At 46.5% G+C, this 20,645-nt stretch overlaps 1 long non-coding RNA gene across 1 annotated transcript in view; it reads right to left on the reverse strand.

Moving 5' to 3' along the window:
- LOC135057904 (uncharacterized) overlaps positions 1 to 20,586 on the reverse strand; it is a 131,211-nt gene extending 110,625 nt beyond the window's left edge. The window contains exon 1 of the long non-coding RNA XR_010244449.1: positions 20,209 to 20,586. This is a non-coding gene — a long non-coding RNA (uncharacterized LOC135057904). The remainder of the gene's footprint in view (positions 1 to 20,208) is intronic.
- Between the last annotated feature and the right edge of the window lie 59 nt (positions 20,587 to 20,645).

Here is a 20,645-nt window from a genome sequence, read left to right on the forward strand (position 1 = left end):
CCTGGCCCTTGTGTGCTTGGGGGGGGGGGGAAATGACCCCTTGATTTAAGGGGTCCTCACTCCCCCAGGGAACCCCGACCAGGGGTGACTAGATTGGGGGTGGTAATGCCACGGCCGCAGGGACCAGTATAAAAGTGTCCCCCGGCTGTGGCATTATCTCTCTGGCTAGTGGAGTCCGGTGCTGGTTTTAAAAATAAGGGGGACCCCTACATCTTTTGTCCCCCGTATTTTTGGAAACAGGACTGGACAAAGAGTCGGGTGCTGGTTGTCTAAATACGGTGGAACCCTATGCATTTTTACCCCTGTATTTTAACAACCAGGACCGGCTCAAAGAGCCGAGGCTGGTTATGCTTAGGAAGGGGGACCCCACGTAATTTTTTGGGGGATTTTTAATTATTTCTATACTGTACACAATGAAGCCCTGCACGGATCACACTGATCCGGACGGTCTTCATTGTGTTAAGGCCGGCAGTGTTTTACTGTTCTCTCTAAAACACTGCCGGCAATACGAATTACTTCGACATCGGTGAACTCGAATTTACAAAACATGATAGTTTAGTAAATTACCGTGTTTTGTTTCAAAAAGTTGCATTCGTACACAGCCGATATCAGCCAAAATTGATCTCGGCTGAAATCGGCAGAAATACGAATCTTCGTAAATATACCCTTAAGGGAGGAGCTTTTATCTCTCCCTATTATACTTATAAAGATAACACTTGCCGCTGTAACCATTACGGCAGAGTATGTTACACGCTGTTCGTGCTATTTAGTACTCAAATAGAAAATACTGTACAGAGACGCTAAGCACAGTGATTTGGCATCCAGGAATTTAGGGAGGAGCTTTTAGCTCTCCCCATTATACTAAGAAAGATAACACTTGCTGCTGTACGTTACAAGCTGTTCGTGCTATTTAGTACTCAAATGCAAAATACTGTACAGAGATGCTAAGCACGGTAATTTGGCATCCATGAACTTAGGGAGGAGCTTTTCTCTCTCCCCATTATACTTAATACTACGGGATTTGGACACTCATATATCCCTATCATCAATAGACCATACTGTACCTGTTACACGTTCGTTTGCATCTGAATATGCTGTACTATTTGCGTCTGTGCTGTTCTAAAGGTATACTGTATGACAGTGATGGCTAACCTGGACACTCCAGCTGTTGTTGAACTACACATCCCAGCATGCCCTGCTACAGTTTTGTTATTTGGCTATGCTAAAACTGATGCAGGGCATGCTGGGATGTGTAGTTCAACAACAGCTGGAGTGTCAAGGTTAGCCATCACTGCTGTATGACCTACTGTAGCATATTGTAGCATAATGAGACGCACCAGTAAAGTTGTTCTTATGCTGTAGTTTAGTATTGTATTTTAATGGAGACCACACGCATGCGCACTGGTGATTTTAAAAAGCGACATCTGGTGGATGATCGTAGGTATTACACTCAAAGGTAATGCCAAACGCTCTGTGCGCCTCCTTGCGCCCAGGCACGCTGCGTATGCCCGATCGCGACTAATGTTTCAGCCAGCCAAGATAACGGAGGCTCCATCTGTACCCCAAAGTTTCTTTCTAAGGCACTAAGCTATAAAATTGCGAAAACGCAATCCAAATTCAATTTTGGGTCATGCTGCAATGAACAGACCGCTAAACAGACAAAAATTCTAATTTTTTTAAATTTCATCTCCATAGTTTATAAATTTTCCCTACAAGTATTTTTCTAAATAGAAAAAAATTCTATGTATAGACACAGCCCTTACAAATTAGGTCATATATGGGAGAACATTAAATCATAAATAGAACGTTGGTATCTACTTTATTAAGTAGAGAGAATATTATGTAAAGATAACAATTCTAATGAAGAAAATATTGATAAGTGATGCAATTTAGTGTTTAAATTTCCCACATTGCAAATGTGAGTTACACAATTTATCACTATGTGGTGTTACTATTAGTATTTGGTGGTTGACTACATGTTCACATGCAAGAGCAAGCCAGGTAAACATCAGTATAACTAACTTGTAATGTAAGTCACAAAACATGAATACATCAGCTTTGTAAGATGTGTAATTTTTAGATACCATAAGGTATAGGACTATACCTCAATGTCCATTGTTAGCAGGTAAATAAAATTGCTCATCTTATAAATGGTAACTAACATTACGGTCTTCTGTCACTATTGTTGCATGTGTATTTAAGTCAATAGCATAAGCTAGATAAGTGTTACTTTGCCCTCATTATATATAAGAAACTGTAATACAGTTCAGTAGATAATGAAAACTGTATGAAGAGACAATGTGACTCCTGTCATTACCAAACCTTTACATTTCTCAGAGATAAAGTTTGGTATGTGACTCTGCATAATGGCAAAGAATTTTTTTCAGATTTCCTTCTTGGAAATTTGCACAGCTGTATATAGTGTTACTGTTGCATCATCAGGATGAGCCCAATGGGCTGCCATGACTTCGTTTTAATACAGAGTGGCATAATATTCAGAGAACCTGTCAATAAAATTACTGTACCCTCTAATATTTTGTTGAGCCCTCAGTTCTGAAGCTTGCCTGCCTATGTTATATGAATAAGTAGAAATTTTCGTGATTGGCTGGTGATCATAGCTTTTGTGAAAACATGGTCCACCAAGTTTCCATTTGCCACTGCATTACTTTCACCGCTGGATCAGAGGTGATTTCTTCAAAAATGACTTTGCATACCAAAGATGCAAAGTCACATACCACTAGAGAAATAGTACTGTATAACCATCTACTTTTGAAGAAAATTAGGTCTACTGAAGGAAAAATTACACATCTAGAAATATGGACTGATGGCGCATACCAACATTTCAAACAGATACATATCTGTCATATTTGCAGGCTGTCGAGCATTTCAGTTTGATGCAATTATCATGAATCATATAACGGTAAAGGCCCCATGATGGTGTTGATGGCACCTTTAAGAGGACAATCAGGAAACGTGTTTCACAGCACAAAGCTGTAGTGCGAAATAAAATAACTTTTTGCATGCAACGACCCCCAGTCATCTGTGCATGCAGCTCTATTTTGGCTTTGTCGGCCAAAACTGCATGTATGGGCTGGCCGCGGTATTACATCACTGAGCGGTATAGTTTTCTGTATCGCTCAGTGTGTATGCACTACATCGGACGGTCCGAGAGGGAAGGGAACGCACTGTGCAATATCGCCCATTGAGTATAGCGCACAGTGTGTAGGCTAAAAACAAAAACTTCTAGGACAATGTGTGGTCTGTCAGTGACCAAACAAAGTTGTTGGAAGCTATTATATTGTAGGGGTCTATTAATGTGAAGCTGTGTTTCTACTAGCTTTTGGAGCTAATAATAATTTAATTCTGAAGCTCGCTGGGGAAATGTCAATGCTATTAACTTAAATATGACACTGTATGTGGAAAACAGGCCTATTTAGGATACGCACATGCCACTAATTTAATGTTGGTGCTGGTAGTAGAAACAGGCATGTTTATTAACTGGAAATGTTGATAATGTAATAAGGTTTGGTTGGGGGTGGCAGCTACTTTTAAATCATTAACACTATAAATTTAATTCAGGGATGGCTGAAGTAGTTCTAATTATTGAACGTGTGCGTTAATTACAGTTGGGCAGAAGGAGGCCTAAAGTGTTAACCTGTTTCGCAACTTTCCAAGTGTTGAACAACAAATTAATGGATTTATTGATGTTTTTGGTTTAGATGGGTGTGGATGAATAGATTGTCAATAGGTCAACAACGTATGGTCGACAGTCTATAAGTCAACAGGTACAAAAGGTTGACATGAAAATGGTTGACACAAGCTTTTAGGTTTTTTGGGTATTATTTTGTATGTTTAACCATATATGACCAAAATTAGTAGAAATGTGTCTCCTTGCGGGCTCGCTTCAGCCGAGTTGGCTCGCTCCACTTCGCTCAACATAAGGTTACTAAAAGTAATAGTTTGTGACATGTATAGTAAACATATCTCGTCAACCTACCATCCAGCACCTGGTTTACATATCGTATTCATTTTTCAAAAGAATAAAATAATTGTTAATTATATCTATAAAAATAAGATTTTACTTACCGGTAAATCTATTTCTCGTAGTCCGCAGAGGATGCTGGGGACTCCGTAAGGACCATGGGGATAGACGGGCTCCGCAGGAGACATGGGCACTTTAAGAAAGAATTTAATTCCTGGTGTGCACTGGCTCCTCCCTCTCTGCCCCTCCTCCAGACCTCAGTTAGAGAACTGTGCCCAGAGGAGATGGACAGTACGAGGAAAGGATTCTGTTAATCCAAGGGCAAGATTCATACCAGCCACACCAATCACACTGTATAACCTGTGATAACTACCCAGTTAACAGTATGAAAACAACATATCAGTTCAAAACCGATGCAACTATAACATAACCCTTATTGAAGCAATAACTATATACAAGTATTGCAGAAGAAGTCCGCACTTGGGACGGGCGCCCAGCATACTTTACGGACTACGAGAAATAGATTTACCGGTAAGTAAAATCTTATTTTCTCTAACGTCCTAGAGGATGCTGGGGACTCCGTAAGGACCATGGGGATTATACCAAAGCTCCCAAACGGGCGGGAGAGTGCGGATGACTCTGCAGCACCGATTGAACAAACATGAGGTCCTCCTCAGCCAGGGTATCAAACTTGTAGAATTTTGCAAAAGTGTTTGAACCCGACCAAGTAGCAGCTCGACACAGCTGTAGTGCCGAGACCCCCCGGGCACCCGCCCAAGAAGAGCCCACCTTCCTAGTGGAATGGGCCTTGCCCGATTTTGGTAACAGCAAACCAGCCGTAGAATGCGCTTGCTGAATCGTGTTACAAATCCAGCGAGCAATAGTTTGCTTTGAAGCAGGGGCACCAATCTTGTTGGATGCATACAGGACAAACAGCGCTTCAGTTTTCCTGACTCTAGCCGTTCTGGCTACGTAAATTTTCAAAGCCCTGACCACATCAAGTAACTCGGAATCCTCCAAGTCACGTGTAGCCACAGGCACCACAATAGGTTGGTTCATATGAAAAGATGAAACCACTTTTGGCAGAAATTGCGAACGGGTCCGCAATTCTCTATCCATATGGAAAACCAAATAGGGGCTTTTATGTGACAAAGCCGCTAATTCAGACACTCGCCTAGCCGAAGCCAAGGCTAATAACATGACCACCTTCCACGTGAGATATTTCAACTCCACCGTTTTAAGTGGTTCAAACCAGTGTGACTTTAGGAAACTTAACACCACGTTTAGATCCCAAGGTGCCACCGGAGGCACAAAAGGAGGCTGAATATGCAGCACTCCCTTTACAAAAGTCTGAACTTCTGGGAGAGAAGCCAATTCTTTTTGAAAGAAAATGGATAGGGCCGAAATCTGGACCTTAATGGAACCTAATTTAAGGCCCAAATCCACTCCGGTTTGTAGGAAGTGAAGGAAACGACCCAGATGGAATTCTTCCGTAGGAGCATTCTTGGTCTCACACCAAGAAACATATTTTTGCCATATACGGTGATAATGTTTTGCTGTTACTTCCTTCCTAGCCTTTATCAGCGTAGGGATAACCTCAACCGGAATGCCTTTTTCTGCTAGGATCCCGCGTTCAACCGCCATGCCGTCAAACGCAGCCGCGGTAAGTCTTGGAACAGACAGGGTCCCTGTTGCAACAGGTCCTGTCTTAGAGGAAGAGGCCACGGATCTTCTGTGAACAGTTCCTGCAGATCTGGATACCAGGTCCGTCTTGGCCAATCTGGAACAATGAGGATTGTTCTCACTCCTTTTCTTCTTACTATCCTCAACACCTTTGGTATCAGAGGAAGAGGAGGAAATGCATAGACTGACCGGAACACCCACGGTGTCACTAGGGCGTCTACCGCTACTGCCTGAGGGTCTCTTGACCTGGCGCAATACCTCTGTAGCTTTTTGTTGAGGCGGGACGCCATCAAGTCTATCTGTGGCAGTTCCCACCGACTCGCAATCTGTGCGAAGACTTCTGGATGAAGTCCCCACTCTCCCGGGTGTAGGTCGTGTCTGCTGAGGAAGTCTGCTTCCCAGTTGTCCACTCCCGGAATGAACACTGCTGACAGTGTGCTTACATGATTCTCCGCCCAGCGAAGAATTCTGGTGGCTTCCGCCATTGCCACTCTGCTCCTTGTGCCGCCTTGGCGGTTTACCTGAGCCACTGCGGTGATGTTGTCTGATTGGATCAGAACTGGTCGGTCGCGAAGTAAGGTCTCCGCTTGACGTAGGGCGTTGTATATGGCCCTTAGCTCCAGGATGTTGATGTGAAGACAAGTCTCTTGACTTGACCAAAGACCCTGGAAATTTCTTCCCTGTGTGACTGCTTCCCAACCTCGGAGGCTTGCTTCCGTGGTCACCAGGATCCAGTTCCGAATGCCGAATCTGCGGCCCTCGAGAATGTGAGCACTCTGCAGCCACCACAGTAGTGACACCCTGGCCCTGGGGGACAGGGTGATCAACCGATGCATCTGAATATGTGACCCGGACCACTTGTCCAGTAGGTCCCATTGGAAAGTCCTCGCATGGAACCTGCCGAACGGAATGGCCTCGTATGACGCCACCATCTTTTCCAGGACTCGAGTGCAATGATGCACTGACACCTGTTTTGGTTTCAATAGGTTCTTGACCAGAGTCATGAGTTCCTGGGTCTTCTCTATCGGGAGATAAACCCTCTTCTGGTACGTGTCCAGAATCATGCCCAAGAAGGGCAGACGAGTCCTAGGAACCAACTGCGACTTTGGAATATTGAGAATCCAGCCGTGTTGCTGTAACACTTTCAGTGAAAGAGATATGCTGTTCAGCAACTGCTCTCTTGATCTCGCTTTTATGAGGAGATCGTCCAAGTACGGGATAATTGTGACACCTTGCTTCCGCAGGAACACCATCATTTCTGCCATTACCTTGGTGAAAATCCTTGGGGCCGTTGAGAGACCAAACTGCAACGTCTGAAATTGTTAATGACAATCCTGTACCGCAAATCTTAGGTACGCCTGATGAGGTGGATAAATGGGGACATGAAGGTACGCATCCTTTATGTCCAGTGACACCATAAAATCCCCCCCTTCCAGGCTTGCGATGACCGCTCTTAGCGATTCCATCTTGAACTTGAACCTTTTCAAGTATAGGTTCAGAGATTTTAAATTCAATATGGGTCTAACCGAACCGTCCGGTTTCGGGACTACAAACATGGTCGAATAATAACCCCTTCCCTGTTGAAGGAGGGGAACCTTGACCACCACCTGCTGAAGATACAATTTTTGTATTGCGTTTAACACTATTTCCCTCTCTTGGGGGGAAGATGGTAGGGCCGATTTGAAATACCGGCGAGGAGGCACCTCTTCGAATTCCAGCTTGTAACCCTGAGACACAATTTCTATTGCCCAAGAATCCACCTGGGAGTGAACCCACATGTGGCTGAAATTCCGAAGACGTGCCCCCACAGGGCCTGGCTCCGCCAGTGGAGCCCCAGCGTCATGCGGTGGATTTTGTAGAGGCCGGTGAGGACTTCTGTTCCTGGGAACTAGCTGCGTTGTGCAGCTTCTTTCCTCTGCCCCTACCTCTGGCAAGAAAGGACGCACCTCGGACTTTCTTGTTTCTTTGTGAACGAAAGGACTGCATTTGATAATGCAGTGCTCTCTTAGGCTGTGAGGGAACATAAGGCAAAAAATTCGACTTTCCAGCTGTAGCTGTGGAGACCAGGTCCGAGAGACCTTGCCCGAACAATTCCTCACCCCTGTAAGGTAAAACCTCCATATGCCTTTTTGAGTCGGCATCACCTGTCCATTGCCGAGTCCACAGGACCCTTCTGGCAGAAAATCGACATAGCATTTATTCTAGAACCCAGTAGACTAATGTCTCTTTGAGCATCTCTCATATATAGGACAGCGTCTTTTATATGCCCCAGGGTCAATAATACAGTATCCTTATCTAGGGTATCCAATTCCTCAGATAAGGTATCTGTCCATGCCGCTACAGCACTACACACCCAGGCCGACGCAATTGCCGGTCTTAGTAAGGTACCCGAATGTGTATAAATGGACTTCAGGGTAACCTCCTGTTTGCGATCAGCAGCATCTTTGAGGGTAGCCGTATCTTGGGACGGCAGGGCTACCTTTTTGGATAAGCGTGTTAAAGTTTTGTTCACCCTAGGGGAGGATTCCCATCGTAACCTATCCGTTGGCGGGAAAGGAGACGCCATAAGAATCCGTTTGGAAATCTGCAGTTTATCTGGAGATTCCCAAGCTTTTTCACATAACTCATTCAGTTCGTGTGAGGGGGGAAAAGTTACCTCAGGCTTCTTTTCCATATACATATACACCCTCGTGTCAGGGACAGGGGTTTCCTCTGTGATGTGCAAAACATCCTTTATTGCTATAATCATATTACGAAGGGATTTAGCCAATTTTGGCTGTAACTTTGCATCATCTTAATCGACACTGGAGTCAGAATCCATGTCGGTATCTGTGTCAACAATTTGGGATAGTGGGCGCTTATGAGACCCTGACGGTCCCTGCGACATAGGGTCAGGCATGGGTTGAGACCCTGACTGCCCCAATGCATCAGCCTTGTCAAATCTTTTATGCAAGGAATTAACATTATCATTTAAAACCTTCCACATATCCATCCAATCAGGTGTCGGCGCCGTCGGCGGAGACACCACATTCATTTGCTCCCGCTCCTCTCCCACATAGCCTTCCTCATCAGACATGTCGACACAAGCGTACCGACACACCACACACACAGGGAATGTCCTTTCTGAAGATAGTTCCCCCACCAGGCCCTTTGGAGAGACAGAGAGAGAGTATGCCAGCACACACCCCAGCGCTATAATATCCCAGGAATAACACAGTAACTTAATGTTAACCAGGTAGCTGCTGTATGTTATAGTTTTTGCGCCTAATTATGTGCCCCCCCCTTCTCTTTTCAACCCTCTTCTACCGTGTATCAGCAGGGGAGAGCCCGGGGAGCTTCCTCTCAGCGGTGCTGTGGAGAAAAAATGGCGCTGGTGAGTGCTGAGGGAGAAGCCCCGCCCCCTCGGCGGCGGGCTTCTATCCCGCTTAAACAGTAATTTTGGCGGGGGCTCATACATATATAAAGTGCCCAGCTGTATATACGTGTTCTTTTTGCCAATATGAGGTCCCAAATGCTGCCCAGGGCGCCCCCCCCCTGCGCCCTTACAGTGACCGGAGTATGTGAGGTGTGTGGAGCAATGGCGCACAGCTGCAGTGCTGTGCGTTACCTCTAGTGAAGATCATGAAGTCGTCTGCCGCCTGTGATGTCTTCTTTTCTTCTCATACTCACCCGGCTTGTCTTCCAGCTCTGCGAGGGGGACGGCGGCGCGGCTCTGGGACGGACGGCGAGGGTGAGATCCTGCGTACCAATCCCTCTGGAGCTAATGGTGTCCAGTAGCCTAAGAAGCAGGACCTAGCTTCAGAGAGTAGGGCTGCTTCTCTCCCCTCAGTCCCTTGATGCAGGGAGTCTGTTGCCAGCAGAGCTCCCTGAAAATAAAAAACATAACAAAATACTTTCTATCACTAAACTCAGGAGAGCTCACTGAAAAGCACCCAGCTCCTCTGGGCACAGTATCAAACTGAGGTCTGGAGGAGGGGCATAGAGGGAGGAGCCAGTGCACACCAGGAACTAAATTCTTTCTTAAAGTGCCCATGTCTCCTGCGGAGCCCGTCTATCCCCATGGTCCTTACGGAGTCCGCAGCATCCTCTAGGACGTTAGAGAAAACTACTATATTTTAGGGAATGGTTTCAATCAAATATTTTATTGAAGTGTATGCAGTATGTTTTCATAAGATAAAAGGAGATTTATGGTAAACTTACCATGGTTAAATCTCTTTCTGCGAGGTACACTGGATTCCACAGGGAATACATCGGGTTGTAGAGTTGGATCTTGGGCCGAGGCACCAACAGGCTAAAGCTTTGACTGTTCCCGGGATGCACTGCACTGCCTCCTCTATAACTCCACCTCCAGGCAATGGAGCTCAGTTTCGTTAAGCAGTCCAATACAGTAGCAGGTAAAAGAGACGGTAGATGTTAGTCACATAGAACCACATTCTCATGACAGGAAAAGGGACTAGCAGCTAATGCCATACAAACCCAAAGAAGCTAAGTGCGTCAGGGTGGGCGCCCTGTGGAATCCAGTGTACCTCGCAGAAAGAGATTTAAACTATGTTAAGTCTACCATAAATCTCCTTTTCTGCAGCGGGGTACACTGGGATTCCACAGGGAATACATTGGGGATATCCTAAAGCAGTTCCTCGTGGGAGGGGACACACCGTAGCGGGCACAAGAACCCGGCGTCCAAAGGAAGCATCCTGGGAGGCGGACATATCAAAGGCATAGAACCTGATGAATGTGTTCACTTAGGACCACGTAGCTACCTTGCACAATTGTTCAGCGGAAGCACCTCGGCGGGCCGCCCAAGAAGATCCAACAGATCAAGTAGAATGAGCTTTAATAGCAGCAGGAGCTGGAAGGCCAGCCTGTGCATAGGCTTGTGCAATCACCATTCTAATCCATCTGGCCAAGGTTTGCTTATTCACAGGCCAGCCACGTTTGAGAAAACCAAAAAAGTACAAAAAGGGTATCTGACCTCCTGAGGGAGGCAGTCCTCTACATATATACGGAGAGACCGTACCACACCCAGACTGCTCTTTGGAGGACAAACCAGAAGAGATAAAGGCCAGAACCACAATCTCTTGGTTAAGATGAAAAGATGATACCACCTTAGGTAGATAACCAGGGCGAATTCGAAGAACTGCCCGGTCACGATGAAAGATCAGAAAGGGTGGGCAACAGGAAAAAAGCGCCTAAGTCCGACACCCTCTTAGTAGAGGCAATAGCCAGTAAAAACACAACCTTAAGTGTAAGACATTTAAGATCCACAGACTCAAGAGGTTCAAATGGAGACTACTGTAGGGCATTTAAGACAACAGACAGATCCCATGGAGCCACAGGAGGGACATAGGGAGGCTGAATCCGTAAAACACCCTCAGTGAAAGTATGAACGTCAGGAATAGACGCAAGTTTCCTCTGAAACCACACCGAAAAAGGCAGATATATGAACCTTGAGGGAGGCCAGACAAAGGCCTAAATCTAGGCCTTGTTGCAGAAAAACCAAAAGCCTGGAAGATCTGAATGAATAGGCATCACAGTTCTTAGCAGCACACCATGTGAAGTAAGCGTTCCAGACCCTGTAATAAATCCGTGCAAAAGCCAGTTTGTGGGCCTTCAACATAGTTTGAATAACCGCCTCAGAGAATCCTTTGGCCTTCAGGAGTGAAGCTTCAAGAGCCACTTCCAGCATTGACATGCGGCTTCGAGTGCAGCCTTGAAGATTTATTTACGCCACCGTGGTGGCGTAGTCTAATTGTACTTGAACGGGCCTGTTCTGTACTACAGGCAGGGCCAGTGTCAACACATTGAACAAAGGTGGTCATTCAGAGTTGATCGCAGCCAGCAACTTTTTGCTGCTGCTGCGATCAACTGCTCCACGCCTATGGGGGAGTGCATTTTAGCTTTGCAGGGCTGCGATCGCTTGTGCAGCCCTGCTAAGCTAAAAAATTTCAAGCAGAAGTTGACTAGCCCAGGACATACTTACCCTGTGCGACGATATCTGCGATGCTGAAGCCGGCTTTGACGTCAGACATCTGCCCTCCTGGACACGCCTGCGTTTTCTTGTCCACTCCCCGAAAACAGCCAACGGTCCGGATCCGCCCAGGAACGCCTTCTTTCTGTCAATCTTCTTGCGGTTGGCTCTGCGACCGCTTTCTTCGTATAGCGCGACGTAACCCGGTGACCCATGTCGCTGGGGTAACGACGTGCGTGCGCAGTGCGGCCGCTGCACATGCGCATTCCAGACCCGTTCGCACCGCAGCGACAAACTGCTGCGTGCGAACGGGTCGGAATGACCCCCACTGCCTGCAATTCTAGAATGTTTATCGGGAGGAGAGATTCCTGCCTGGTCCATCGACCCTGGAGAGAGTCTTGCTCCAACATCGCACCCCAACTCCGCAGGCTGGCATGCGTCGTCAGGAGGACCCAGCTGGAGATCCAGAAGGGACGGCCCCTGCTCAACTGTTGGTCCTGTAGCCACCAGCTCAGTGACAAACGCACCTCCGGAGTCAAGGAGATAATTTGAGACCTGATCTGATGAGGCAGGCCATCCCACTTGGAAAGGATTAGCCTCTGTAGAGGGCGGGAATGAAATTGAGCGTACTCTACCATGTCGGAAGCAGACACCATGAGACCTAATACTTGCATCGCCGAGTGTATCAACACTATGGGGCGAGAGAGGAAATATCTGATCCTGTCCTGAAGTTTCTTTCTCTGTAGATAAAAACAAATAGTTGGCTGTGTGTGTCCAGTAGTGCCCCCAGGTGCACCATGCTCCGAGCAGGGACCAGCGAAGACTTTTCCAGTTGATGAGCCACCCATGGGCTTGTAGAAATTGGACAGTCAGTTCCAGATGACTGCGGAAAACCTCTTGGGAGTTCGCCAGGATCAGCAAACCGCAGATATTGCTGATGCGACATGCCAATAGGTATGTGCAGGTAAGCATCCTGTATGTCCAGGGATGCCATATAGTCCTCGGGTTTCATGGCCAGCACAATGGAGTGCAGAGTTTCCATACAGAATTTAGATACTCTCACAAATTTGTTCAATGATTTGAGGTTGAGTATAAGCCGGAAGGACCCACTGGCTTCGGAACTAGAAACAGGGTCGAATAGTATTCCCTGCCTATCTGAGACAGAGGTACCGGCACTACCACTCACTCCTGTGTCTAGGAGGGATTGTACAACCAAGTGTAGATCTTGCTCTTTTAACGGATCCGAAGGGATAACAGTCATGCAGAACTGGCGAGGGGGACGTCTCTTGAAAGAGATTGCATACCAGTGAGAGAACTTCCCGCACCCAGGCGTCCGAAGTGGTCGTTAACCAGGCCCGGGCGAACTGCAGAAGTCGACCTCCCACCCTGGGGTCCCCCAGGCGGGAGGCCCGCCCTGTCATGCAGCAGGCTTGTCTTGTTTGGAAGCAGGCTGACGGGCAGCCCGAGTTTGTTTAGATATGGGCTTAGTGGTTTTAGAAGCACGAGTCTGTCTCGGGTATGCCTGACCTTTTGCTTTTCCTGGAGGTCGAAAGGAACGAAAAGTGGTACTCTTAGCCTCGGAGCAGAAGGATTAGTACTTGGGATAAATGCAGTCTTGGCAGTCACAATCTTGTTCAGATCCTCCCTAAATAGGATGTCTCCCTTAAAAAGGAGCCATCACCAAGGTCTTTTTGGAGTTCAGGTCCACCTTTCAGGACCTCAACCATAGAATTCGGCGAGCCAGTATAGACGTAGTAGACGCCTTGGCTGCCATTACAACTGCGTCATAAACCGCCTCCTAATTATAGTGGGACGCTTATGTAATATAAAAACGAGATTTATGGTAAGAACTTGCCGTTGTTAAATCTCTTTCTGCGAGGTACACTGGTCTCCACAAGGATTAACATCGGGGTGTAGAGTAGGATCTTGATCAGAGGCACCAACAGGCTCAAAGCTTTTGAATGTTCCCAAGATGCACAGCGCCGCCGCCTCTATAACCCCGCCTCCATGCACAGGGAGCTCAGTTTCGTTAATCAGCCCAATGCAGTAGCAGGTACCAGAGACGACAATCGCTCTTAGCCAATTACACCACACACTCACCGCAGGAGAGGGTGTCAGCAGCTATGCCAATACCAAACCAAAGAAGCTACGTAAGTGCGTCAGGCTGGGCGCCTTGTGGAGCCCAGTGTACCTCGCAGAAAGATTTAACAATGGTAAGTTCTTACCATAAATCTCGTTTTCTGCTACGGGTTACACTGGGCTCCACAAGGATTAACATCGGGGATGTCCTAAAGCAGTTCCTTATGGGAGGGGACGCACTGTAGCGGGCACAAGAAGCCGGCGCCCAAAGGAAGCATCCTGGGAAGCGGCGGTATCGAAGGCATAGAACCTTATAAACGTGTTCCCTGAGGACCACGTAGCCGCCTTGCACAACTGTTCAAGGGTCTCACCACGGTGGGCCGCCCAAGAAGGTCCAACCGACCGAGTAGAATGGGCCTTAATGGTAGCAGGAGCTGGACGACCAGCCTGTACATAAGCATGTGCAATCACCATTCTAATCCTCCTGCCAGAGTCTGCTTGGAAGCAGACCAGCCACGTTTGTGAAAACCAAATAATACAAAAAAAGAGAATCAGATTTGCTTACTGAGGAAGTTCTCTTCACATAGATACGGAGAACCCGTACCACATCCAAAGGCCGTTCTTTGGGAGACAACTCAAGAGAATTAAAGGCCGTAACCACAATCTCCTGGTTAAAGGTGGAAAGAAGACACCACCTTAGGCAAATAATGAACCCCCTGAACCTGAACTCTCAGCTGCCATATTATCCTCCGTTACACCCGCGGCCTCACTACCACGCAGTGTGGGAGAAGCCCCAGCGTCGTTGCCACGTGTAGCAGACATAACTATGTGCACAATAATGGGCAACCTGGTACAACGTGTAGCAGCACTATACCTAGCAAGGACTCTCAGAAAGGGTGCCTAAGATAGCACAGACCGGGAGTTCAAGAGATATAGATTATATGGTGACTATAAATCACAAGTAAAAATACACTGGCAGTATATCTTGTGATACAATCCTATATTAACATAAAGACTTGGCCCCCTCAGGTATAGCAATATACGAATAGCCCACTGAGTGAAATACCCTGCAATAAGGCAACCACGCAGCAGCTACATGCACACACACATATATAGTTACAAGCGTACCATGCAGAAATTATGTACCATAAAACTGCACTGGACTAGCAATACAAAGTAATACTCAGTATGGCTATATGTGATAACAATAGATATAACAATGCACAGTAAGCACTGGATGTATATCACAGGGTGTTTGTACCACACAACCCTGAATGTATGCACTCTCTTAACTAACACTGTCCCAGTGACAGGTAGAATACTTAAGGCTCCTGTAGGAAGCACAGCACTGGCAATTAGGAGGTTCCACAGAGGAGGATTTGCCCTAGCAGTCCCAGGAACAGCAAGGCTCTGTCTGTAATGGCTGCTGACCGGGAGTGAGGGAGAAGGAAGCAGCTCCAGGGCGGGAACATTGCTGAAATGGCGCCCTGGGGCTGGGGGGATGGGCCTCAGGTCCTACCTGCTCCCCCTGCTGGCATCCCTACCGGGTGCTTGCAGGCAGTATAAAAACGGAGGTTTATATTAAAATGTCCCCCTGACCTGTGCCCATGAGTCGACCCTGGTGGCTAGTGGAGCGGCTGCCCAGTATTCAGTGTCCACGCCAGTGCGGGCCAAATCCTACAGCCGCGCTGGATCGCGGTAAAGAGCGGGCACAAGAGCCCCTTACCTCCCCCTTGTCTGCGGCCCCGCGATCTGGGAGACGGCGGCGTGTGTGACTCACTTTTAGAAGAAGCCCGCGCCTCCGCTGCAGTGACCCGGCAACCAGGGTGCGTGAGTATACAGCGCCACTGGAGGTGATGGAGCTGCACGCAGGAAAGTCTATGAGACCTTGCCTGCAGCAGCCCTGTAGTATTCTTGTACAAGAATCTTTTTTTTCTGTAAAATGAAGCTCTGAATAGGCTGCCTAAGGCAGCCTCCTGTTAAGTGCCTGCATACTGCATGGCACCAACTTACAAACTGAGCTCCCTGTGCATGGAGGCGGGTTTATAGAGGAGGTGGTGCTGTGCATCTTGGGAACAGTCAAAAGCTTTGAGCCTGTTGGTGCCTCGGATCAAGATCCTACTCTACACCCCGATGTTAATCCTTATGGAGCCCAGTGTACCCCGCAGCAGAAACAGATATTGTGTGTCAGTGTCAGAAAAATCCTGAGGTAGTTTATCCTCAATTGCCTGAACCCATGCTTCAATTCCTTTCGCAGCCCAGGAGGCTGCCATAGTGAGTCTATGTACAGCACCAGTAAGAGTAAATAGACTTCAGGCAACCCTCCACGCGCTTATCCGTCGGTTCCTTCAGTGAGGTGACAGGCAGAGTAGATGACACCACAAGATGTGCGACATGAGAGTCCACCAGTGGTGGAGTTGCCCACTTGTTACTCAACTCCGCAGGGATAGGATAACTAGCTAGCATCTTTTTAGACAGGGAAAACTTCTTTCCAGGAGACTACCAGGATTCCTGACGTATGTCAATTAAATGGTCAGAAAGTGGTAAGACTACTTTAGCAACCTTCTGACGTTTGAATTTATCCGGTTTCTTAGAAGTAGTAGTAGGCTTGGGGATCCGGTCTGAAGATCGACAGTGTCTAGGTCGACCACTATAGGTCGACAGTCACTAGGTCGACATGGATGGAAGGTCGACAGGGTTTCTAGGTCGACAGGTCTAAAGGTCGACATGAGTTTTTCACATTTTTTTATTTTTTTATTTTTTCATACTTAACGATCCACGTGGACTACGATTGGAACGGTAAAGTGTGCCGAGCGAAGCGAAGGCACCATGCCCGAAGCATGGCGAGCGAAGCGAGCCATGCGAGGGGACGCGGTGCACTAATTTGGTATCCCGGTCACTTTACGAAGAAAACGACACCAAAAAAAAATCCTCTACCTTTAGACTTGTCGACCTAGCACATGTCGACCTAGAAACCCTGTCGACCTTCCATCCATGTCGACCTAGTGACTGTCGACCTATAGTGGTCGACCTAAACATTGTCGACCTAGATACTGTCGATAAAACGAACCACACCCGTAGGCTTGATGTCATCATCTATTTGTAGAATCAGCTTAATAGCCTCCACTAGGTCAGGAATATCAACCTGGGTTGTAGATTCCTCATCAGAAGCAACTGTATCAGTGTCTGACAGATCAGTATATTTCCCATCCTCATCGGAAGAATTATCCAAAATATTAGTGGATTGTGAGGAAGAAATGGCCCACTTAGATGACCCCTAGGCCCCAGAGGGACGTGGGGTAGACTTGTGTTTAACCAAAGATTGATTCAATTGTTGTAACTGGGTAGACAGAGTGTCTGTCCAGGGTGGATTAACTACAGGGACAATATGTGGCTGTAATGGCACAGGAGGTGCCACAGGGGGCATAAGACGTGTTACAAGTGTATTCAGCATACTTGAGAACGCTGCCCAAGGTGGGTCCTGATTGGCCACAGGTGCTGCGGGTTGACTGGGAGGTGTATGGCACCCAGCGCCTGAACCAGCAGCTAACACTTCCCCCTCAGGTAAATCCGTGGTGCCAGCACTGCAGGATGCAGAAGCGTCCGCGGATTTCCTGCCCTGTGTGGCAGACATTATAGGGAATGTAGCCTTAGAGCGTGACAGTGCAATATAGCCAGACAAACACAATACCTACAAATAACCCCCTGTGTTATGCAACAGTAAACGCAGGACAAAAACAGAGGATTTAAGCCGTATGAGGTGACTGAAACACAGTAAAAAATACCGTATATTCTGTGCAGCACTATACACACACACACACACATTATATATATATATATATATATATATATATATATATATATAATATAATAGATAGGACACTGATGCACCTAGCCCCTCAGGGTACAGAATATAGTGATAGCAACATGTGTGATACAGGAGAATGAAACCCACACAACAGCTACAGGCACACTCAGTCACAAGTACAATGCAGAAGTTATTACAGATAAACAATAAAACTAGTAAAACTACATACAAATATGTATGAATATATATATAACAATGCACAGTAGATACTGGATGTATATCACAGAATACTTGTACTAAATATTCAGATAGCAGTACACGTGTTCTTAACCAACATTGTCTAAAATGAAATGTAGAATACTTAAGTGCCTGTAAATGCACAGCGCTGATGAGGCAGGCGGCTTTACAGAGGAGACAGAGCCCTGTAGTCCCGGAGACCAGACCAGCTGTAGTGAAGATGGCGCCAAAATTTCTGACAAAGTGAGGGAAAGTGAAATGCAGCTCCAAGGCGGGAACACCAGCAGTAGATGGCGCCCGGAGCTGAGGGAGGGGCTACAGGTCAGTGCCTTATCCCCTATGCTGGTACTCACCACTAGGTACTGTGGAGCCTAAATAAAACGGATTTTAGTAAGTCTGACCTGTGCTCCCCTTGCCCTGGTGGATATAGTGGGGTCCCTATGCAGTACAGTGTCCACGCCAGCGGCACGGTCCATCTCCTGGGACCGCGACTGGACCGTGATTAACAGGCGGGTCCCACCTGGGGGGACCCTCTTACCTTCTCACTGATGTGCAGCCACGCGACCCTGCTGGAGAGCATCAGCGGTGGTGTGCCTGATGACCGGTGCGCCTCCGCTACAAGTACCCGGTAACCTGGCCGCGGGAGTGTGCAGCGCTGCTGGGGAGGTGATAGAGCCGCAGCACAGAATGTCAGACTGACAAACAGTGCTGCGGCCTTTGAAGTCTTAGTAAAAAGCTCTTTTCAGGGCTGCCTAGCGCAGCCCCACCAGTTAGTGACCTACTCTGCAGGCACCGACTTACAAACTGAGCTCCAGTGCCTGGAGGCGGGGTTATAGAGGAGGCAGTGCAATGCATCCTGAGAATAGTCAAAGCTTTAGCCTGTTGGTGCCTCGGATCAAGATCCAACTCTACACCCCGATGTATTCCCTGTGGAATCCCAGTGTACCCACTGCAGAAAAAAAAAAAACCTGTAACTCTTTGGTATTAGTCCTGAAGAATGTCTGTATACCTTGAAACTATTTTTTTATTACTATTGTCCGAGCATGTGACTATCTTTAGAGATACAGTAAATTATCCAGTACTCTGATACTTTAACTGGAGGCACTGTTGGTGACGTCAGCCGCTCTGCACAGGTGAGCCAACAAGTCATGCAAGGCTGCATCCTTAGCAACAGACTCGCCATGGACTTTTGTAGCTCCAGAGCAAATCTCTAATATTTTTCTTCTCTGACAGACTATTAATATATTGATGCATTAGAGTAAACTGGAAAAACAGAGCCAGAGTGTTATATATCTTCAGGGTCGCCTGTTATAACTTATAAGCATTAGTTCAATCCATCCCTGCCAGCAACTGCACATTTTGGGGTAAATTTACTAAGGTAAGAGTTTTTTTTTTTTAGAACTGGTGATATTGCTCATAGCAACCAATCAGATTCTATTTAACATTTATCTAGCTGCTTCTAGAAGATAATAGGTATAATCTGATTGGTTGCTATGGGCAACATCACCAGTTCTAATCTTATTAAATTTACCCCTTTATCTATTCGTGTGCTAGATGACTTGATTGTACCCACATGCACACATTTATAAGCAATGTACACATTGTTTGCTTATTACAATAATTTTTTTTTACGTATTATTCAATATATTAATGTAAACACAAAGCATTTCTTAAGGTGCATACACACTAAGATTCGGGCTAACCCCGATTCTCACTATGCGACGGGCTAGGTCGGCATCGCAAGCACATAATGACTCTGCTTGCGATACTAACTATGTGCGATTTTGGCTAAGTGTCAAATTTGACTATCTTTTCTACGATATAGACTGTGCAGGCAAGTAAACTTTGACTATCTAAGCTTGCGATGCCAACCGTGCGGTACCGCGCATCGGCATCGCAAGGTGACTTTCACCTTGCGATCTGTACTAACTTTTCTTACAATTTTGACTATATAATCAAAATCGTAAGAAAATCTCTCACCATGTGTACACACCATTACACACTCTACACTACCATTTATCACACTAACGAAGCTTAAACCCCTTTTCCACTGCCTTGGGGGGAAAAAAAATGGGTTTTTGCAAATAAACGCTCATCAACTCGGGTTTTTGTTCAGTGGAAAAAGTCTTTAAAAAAACCCCGAAATCCTGGGTTTAGTTACCGGAGAGTCCAACCACGGATAGCGAGCATGGTTGCACACCAGTAGGACCTGGATTAAGGAGCAGAGTGCTGGGCTGGTTGTGACATCTATGAAGAGGCATGGGTGTATGTGCAGTGTAAACAGCGCAAGTCAGCACCACAGTGGGAAGAGGGTAAGTCCCGGGTCTGACCTGGCTTAGACTAGTGTTCCAAATCCTGCGTCAGACCCTGGACTTTGGTGTAAAAGCAGTATTAGTTAAATGATATACAGGAGAATACAAATAAATAAGTGTAATCCTAGTACAACTACACCTGTTGGACAATAACTCTGTTTCCATTTTCAGCAGTTTGGCAGAGTTCAGTCTGTGAGTATCCTCATTTCTCCATTACTCTCATCGTATCACCCTACAGAATCAAAACATTCACTGAAATAATCTGTCTGAGATGCTGAGAACTCGGGCGATTTGAATGACTAATAAGATGGGTAAATTATGGACAAGCAGAAGATGAATGTTCAATAAAATAAAGTGCTCAGGCCACAGACAAAACATACTAATGGAAACAGTAATAAAACATGTCTTTTCTAAGAACAGGGTAAGCATGATATTATTAAATGTATTTTTAAAGGGCGTGGTACAGAACATCTACATAGACAGGCATTAGGTCAACTCCATATGGTTGGCATGTATTAGGTTGACAAGAGAAGGTCGACAGATTCAAAGGGCCAACATGTGAATGGTCAACACAAA

Source organism: Pseudophryne corroboree, chromosome 3, assembly GCF_028390025.1.
Source record: "Pseudophryne corroboree isolate aPseCor3 chromosome 3, aPseCor3.hap2, whole genome shotgun sequence".
Classification (NCBI taxonomy): domain Eukaryota; kingdom Metazoa; phylum Chordata; class Amphibia; order Anura; family Myobatrachidae; genus Pseudophryne; species Pseudophryne corroboree.